Consider the following 7,325-nt stretch of genomic DNA (forward strand, 5'->3'; position numbering starts at 1 on the left):
AGGAAATTTCTAGATTGAATATGGTAGTGAATTTAACATTATTTGATTTGACATAGAAGATTAATTAACGGAAACTACCATATCCTCCAAATTTTTTGGCATATTTAGGAAGACGGGTTATGTCTATCAAGTAATACTATGAAGATAGGATAAAAGGGTGAAGGATATAATGCTTAATCATACCATAAGAGCACTGGTGATGCTAAGGACAAGTTTAATTAAAGTGGGGTAAACAGGTATAGGTTCTTGTGCTTCTCATATCATTACCAAACACTAGCTACTAATCCCTTCTCCCTTTTACTATGGTCAAGTTAACATAAAAGTATAACACAAACACAAGAAAAACCAAAGAGGAACACTCGAGCTTTTGGAGAACTAGAAGAAACAAAGAAAGAAACAGCCATTACTCTTCCTTTCTATATTCTATGATTTTTCTTGGGAAGCGTGGGGTTTTTTTTGATAAAACATACCAAAGCATCTATTTTGGTACTCTTGTGAAATTCATCCAGCTTGATTCTATTTAAAATGCTCGACGGCCTGAATCCTTCAATAGTTGTTCTATTTCTGCTCCTTGGCGTCTTTTTTTATGGTGAAGTCAACGGTAAGAGGCTTCGAACATGACGGGTAGGAGTTAAGTTCCATGCTAGCAGCAAAATCAATCAAACAAGACTTGCAGAAGACATGTCCACAGGATGTAACTACAGGATCTTCTGCAGAGTCCTGGAACAAATTACATTGTTCAGCATTGCAAGTATCAACTGTTTTACCCTTTTTTTCCCATTGAACTTAGAGAATATTCCACAAGGTAAGGATGATTAACAGCATGTCGTAGTTGTGTTAGAAGATCAAAAATGTGAGCATAGTTATTCAACACAGTGCCAGCTTCCATGTATATATTAAATTGTGCCTTACTCTCATTGTACAACGCATTGTGATAATCTTCTTCTACAACGTCCAGAGAGTCACGTCTCAAGGTAACTATTGGAGGGGAGAGTGCCAGATCAGCTGCCCTGCCCTTTTTAGTACGTCTTAACACTATGCTTTTCAAAATTTTGTGCTTTAACAAAAGCATAGCATCTCTACCACGCCACATATTTCCAGAATCTTGTATTGGTGAGGAAATATATTTATTCCACCAGCAAAAGTTTCGAAAATTTCTATGAGCACAACCTGGACAATCTGCTGACATACTATAGTCTAGACAACGGCAATCACAGTCCTTGCAGAAATAATAGGTGTAAGGAACTATCTGCGAAAAGCGAACAAGTGAGTATAGCTCTCCCACACGATTCTGAAGTGGAGTACCACTTAACGCCCATTTATATGAAGATTGTAAAGCAAAAACTGCTCTGGTTGTGTTGTTCCGCCTATGTTTTATATAATGGGCCTCATCCAATACGATACGACTGTGCAAAATAGATTTTCCATACGATGGATTTTGTCCAATGTCAGCAGGATTATTAAAGAAATTAACACTTTTTATTTCCCCATCACTGGGGTTAACTAGCTTTGCTCTTTCATATAACCTCACTATCTTTGGAAATTTTCTCTGCTGTTTTGACTGCTTAGTAGTCCTAACAGCGTCAGGTCCACATATATATTTCAAGTGGACTTTCAACTTATGGTTATAGAATAATTTTCCACAGTACTGGCAATTCTCTCTAGGGGGCATGACATATTTCCTGTATTCAGCCTCGACAATTGAATATGTAGTTATAATAAAATCATACTCAGAGAACTGATAAAGAATTTTTGCTCTGTTAGCACCGTGATAGACAAGAACCTTTGTGCCTCCTTCGACAGTGAACCGGTCAATCTCACTAACCCATTGCATCACTGCAACAACGGGGCAAATAACCAAAATGCCTTTTATCCCTGGTAACTTTTTTGAGAAGCAATATGAAGATGAGAATAATTCATCCCCATGAAGTTCCCTCAGGATCTTCCTTTTGGCAAAAACAAGAGCTATTGCCTGTACAGTCTTGCCCATCACCATCTCATCTGCAAAAATTCCTCCCCTGACAGCTGACTCTTCTTGCTTCAAGGCCCAAGCTAACCACTCTTTCTGATACCTCAACAGTGGTATTATCAAGTCATCTAAAGGATCAACAATCTCTTTCGCCATCTCATTCTGATTAATCAAGTCCATATCTTTAGCCAAATTTTCATCAATCCATAGATCATTCTCTTGTTTCAATACTTAGCACATCAATACAGGTCTATCCTTCTTCTTCTTACTCTTTTTCTTTCTCCCATTTTTGTTTTCTAATGCACCAGTAACATCATATTTCGCAGGGAAGTTGCTTGCTTCTGTCTAAATATTTCCACTAAGCTCCATCCCCCCATCTTCTACTACAATCTTCTGTTTCTTGCAACTGTGTTCCTTTTTGTTCTTCAAGGAATTCCTCTTTCTAGTTTTATTTCCATTATGCAGAAGTTCGTCATAGCTTTCAGGTGCAATTTCTAATGAATGATTTAAGTCAAAACTATCTTCTACTCTAATCTCTTCAGGTACATTCAACAAATATTCGCCTTAATCGCTTGATTCGCTATAATCAGAGTTCAATGAAATTGGCCCACTGCTTTCCTCGTCCGAGCTCTCTTCGTACGTAACCTTTGCTTTCCCTTTAGACGAGGAAGCGCCTGCGCCTTGAGATCGAAGCTTCATGACTGAATGAAATAAAAAAATTCAGCAGTTAGGGTTCCAACAGTTTATGACAACAAATTTGTTACTGAAGAGATAAGAAAATTGGCGTATGAGCACTGGAGGGAGAGCGAGGGTGAAACAACTATTTCTTTTATCAAATCAGAGCCAAGAAGTTGGGCCAACAGATTGAGAAGCTCAAAGCCAACTATATTCCCACTAGTCCAACTGCCTATAATGATCGAGTTGTGCTCACTCAGCTGGACAATGATCTTATTGCTCTGCAATCACAGATAAAATTTTGGGAGATGGATCAAGAACTAATCAATCATGAAGGCACTTCAGAAGATGAATCGCCTTCTCAGCACAGAGAGCCATCCCCTGTACAAGCTGCTGCTACAACTGAAGAGCCAGTCCAGGATGTGCCTCAATCTACTGCTGCTGATCATCAAATATATTCAGAAGCTGACTTGACACTCGCAAATATTGATGAAATCATTCAGACAGTGGTGCAAGAATCTCAAATTGATGAACCTATTTCTGAATCAGTTGTTCACTCAACTGATCAAGCAGCTCAAGAAGATCCAATCTTAACTAAAGAGCCCACTCAGCATGTTGTCTCTGCTGAACCTGATGATCAAATTGATGTGCCAGCTCAGTCACCAGATCGAGAAATTGCTGACAGTGTGGAGGCTCTAGCTGCTTATCAAACAGTAGCACCAGTTGATGATGCTCAAACTGAAAATCCAGCAGACTCTCATATTCAGCAAGATAATTCATCTGCTGCTCAGGATCAATTTTCACCTCCTCAGGTTCAAGAAGAATTCATTGAAACTGTTGTTCCAGAACAAACTATTACTGAAACGATTATATCTGACAGGACCTTGCTGGTTTTTGATCAAGATTAAAAGAACCTGGAACGTCTGGACAGTTACCTCCTCATTCATCCACAGATTTTGACTTAGTTCTTGAAGAAATTCAGGATCTTCAGAATAACATGAATCAGATGATTACTGCAATCAACAAGATTCAGCATACTCAACTGGCTCACACTCTGAAGCTAGAACATTCTGAAGTATTCAACTCAGAGAAATTGAAGGAAATTCAAGCTGCAGTAACCTCTCTCTCTCTCTTACAGTGGATGAAATTCAAAACAACTGAGGTTTAGCAAAGAGTCTCACTGCAACTCAAGACTCTACTAGCAAACGAGTTGAAGGTCTGGAGACGTCTGTATCGAGAAAGATAGACTTGCTGCAAACCACAATGCTGTCTGCTGTCTCCAGCATATCCACTTCTGTCAACATCCTATCCACTGATATTCGGAGATTATCTATTAAAATGGATACGTTTGACAAAAAGGGGAAAGAGATTAAAGAGATACTAGAACAACAAAAGAAGTATTCTAGTTGAAGAGCAATCAGTTGTAGTCAGTTAGTTGAAGAGCAGTTCTTCTTGTATTTTTGAAGACTATCTTTTCAGTTCAATTGATCAAATCCTTATGTTATCTACAATGAGTTCAGTTGTTCGGTTATTATTTACTTAGTTTTTTCAAACACCATAAAGGTGGAAATTGTTAAATACTAAGTTTCGGCGTTTGACAAATTACGAACCAACTGTTTATGCAAATAACTGAACAAAAGAAAATTGAACTACACAACCGGATTCGTACCAGCTAAATATTATCCACGTCATCAGTTGAAGCAGAAATCTAACTGACTGATTAGTTGAAACAAATTAGTTATGAGTTTTCCAGCAAAGTATCTTTCAGCTGACCCCTCAGCTGTGCACGTCATCAGTTGAGAACGACAACCGACAAATAGTACAATAGACTGCAACTAGTAGTGGAAAGTGCATTTCAGATATTGCAGTGTACGATTGTCAGAGAATATCTACGTGGCAATCAACGGATATAAAGATTCAAATGATATTTAATGTTACCGTTGAGAGGGAAGCCTATAAATAGGTGAAGAGAGCAGCTGAGAACAAAAACACGCGAACTACTATTCTATTCAAGCTTGTTGTTACTCTACTAAAATCACAACTCACATTCAGATATCAGAGCTCACTCTTATCAGATTTATCATTAGCAATCAAGGCTACCTTTATGAGCTTGTTAGCACCTTGAAACCTTTTTTAGATTTATATTCAGTTGTGTTATATTCAGTCACACTATAAAAGTTATTGTGAACTAAGAGTTTCAGTTTTGCAGTGTTAAGTCCAAACTGAAGTGGGTCAGTACAATGTGTGTATTTGTTCAAAGGCTTTTAGTGAAAATCCTATCTTCGTGATAGAAGGGGTGACGTAGAAGTTATTATATTCTCCGAACATCCAGAAACAAATCGTGTGTTTTTCATTTCAGTTATTCTATCTTTCAGTCAGTTTACTTCCGCAACTGGTTTTCAGTTAAACTGATTGTTATCGACTGACGAGATACCGAGTGTCAGTTTGTAACTAAACTGAACCCATTATTCGAAAAGAATTTATTATCAGTGAGTGTTTATTCAACGCCCCCTTCTAAACACATATCACCTACTAACTAATCCTTTCACATATCATGTTAAATTTTATTTTTAGAAGTTTTAAAGTATATGTACGATATATGCTATTTTCAGAAGCTTTAAACGTATCTTCATGTTTATGCTATTTTTAGCAGTCTCGACGTATACGAGTGTATATAAGCCATTTTTGGAAGTTTTAAAGAATATGAAAATTTATGCATATTATTATGAAACGATGAAGTAAAGGATAATATTTTTGAAGAAAGTGAATTGATCGTGACGTAAAAGTAGTAAGGGATCCGTTGAAAATGGGAAAGCTGAACTTGCAATGAAAAGGGAGTGAACCGTTGATAACGAGGGCGAGAATCTCAATAATAATGGATCCGTTGAAGAAATAAATGGTGAAGTTATTTTATTTTATAGTTAGAAGGATCGTCGAAGAAGTAGACGTTTAACCCGACGGTCTAGTACTATAGTTTATAGATTGATCAATATACTAAATGTTATCACAATCGAGGATTGAACTTTATTTAAAAAATTTATTTTTAGAGGTTTCAAAAGTTGCATATTTTGGAGGTTTCAAGGTTGAATGAAAAAAATCTATTTTTAGTAAACCTAATTTCCATGCATGTGATTGTATATTTATGTCCTTGTTATATTTGGTTTGAGCATTCTGATTCATTAGACTCACTAGGTTTGAATGGTTGCAAGTGATGACGAATTTGATTCATGAGGTGTGGACTATCGAGTCATCTGGGAGGCGCAATACATACCCGAGGACCTAGAAATTCTGCATATGTTAAAGATTTTGACGACTTTATGGATTATTGCCTTTATTTAAAGACTGATAGGATGCTAGAATTTATTGAGTTGAATTTTAAACTTTTATTGCTTTATTTACTTATTCCGCATGAATGATTTTGGATATTATGGAGTTAATTTATTTGATTATTTATGCTGATTTATTTATGATGAATTAATTATGCATGGCTTTTTTTAAAAAAAAAATTAGTGTAAATTAAATGAATTTATGAATAGGGTCGTTTCATTTGGCGTTGTTTCGAAATACGTAGGAAGAAATGTATTATAGTCAGGAATTCACTATGGGTAAAGGTATCTTATGTGGTCTGATGCCAGTGTAAGACATGTACAGTTTGGAAAGGTTTTTCCTCAGTTGCGCATACGATGATACTATTGCTCAAAGATAAATCACATCGTTACCGAATTCATATTCAACGCTCGATATAGCAATGATTGCAGATTCGATTGGGGTTTTTGTGTTGAAGGGATCGTACTGTACGCTAACCATGATTAAAGGTTCTTGCAGGCATTATCATTAATACATAAGAGACCATGTGGCGTGTCACTAGACGCTTTTTCCATGATCCGATGGGTGCAATAAAAAACGAGTTATGACATTCTTAATCAAGGAGTTGATGAATAAAATTAGGTTAACAAGGATAAACCCGAATAAGAATCAATGTTATTCTTTAATCACATGAAGATGTTAATCCAAGGCTAGCTATATCCCTGACCCATTGAGAGTCACACCAGAATCAGATTCTGTGTTCTCGTTGAGAAATTCAAATTTCAAGGAGTTGAAATTTTACGACTATAGTTTGATGGAGATCAAACCGGAAGCTTATAAAGGAGTTTATAAGTAAATTCCATAGGTTAAAATAACTGAAGTTGGCTTAAGTGTTAATTAAGGAATTAGAGTGAAACTGTCTGTTTTGTGGAAGAGTTCACTAAACAGGCATACGCCAAATATGGTAAGCAAAAATTTTCATTTTTCATTATATGAACAAGACTGTATCATTGATACATTAACATTCTTAGATCGTCGATCAAAATTATAATGAGTTTGGAATCTGAAGGATCGAGTGTGATAGTGCCTTCAAAGACATTTCGAACATTATATTCTCCAATGATCTGCAATAACTCATGTTCTAAGAATATTAACACCGATGAATTAAATCGAGTTTTGTTAAAACCAAGCGGAAGAAACTCGAAGTAATCTTTCGTGAAAAAGCTATTATATCAAAAAAAATTTAACTTATGTAAGCTGAATAACCAAAAAAAGGTATATTAGTTTTTGCATTCATCAGTTCAGTTATGGTGACAACTGAACTGACGAATACTCCAAATTATCCAAACAGTTTGAAAACAACAGTTAATGTAAG

At 36.2% G+C, this 7,325-nt stretch overlaps 1 pseudogene; it reads right to left on the reverse strand.

The window, feature by feature from the left end:
- Positions 1–233: 233 nt before the first annotated feature.
- On the reverse strand, positions 234–2,780 carry LOC140829937 (ATP-dependent helicase rhp16-like; annotated as a pseudogene).
- Positions 2,781–7,325: the final 4,545 nt, after the last annotated feature.

The sequence above is a fragment of the Primulina eburnea genome, chromosome 1 (assembly GCF_022965805.1).
Source record: "Primulina eburnea isolate SZY01 chromosome 1, ASM2296580v1, whole genome shotgun sequence".
NCBI classification, from domain to species: domain Eukaryota; kingdom Viridiplantae; phylum Streptophyta; class Magnoliopsida; order Lamiales; family Gesneriaceae; genus Primulina; species Primulina eburnea.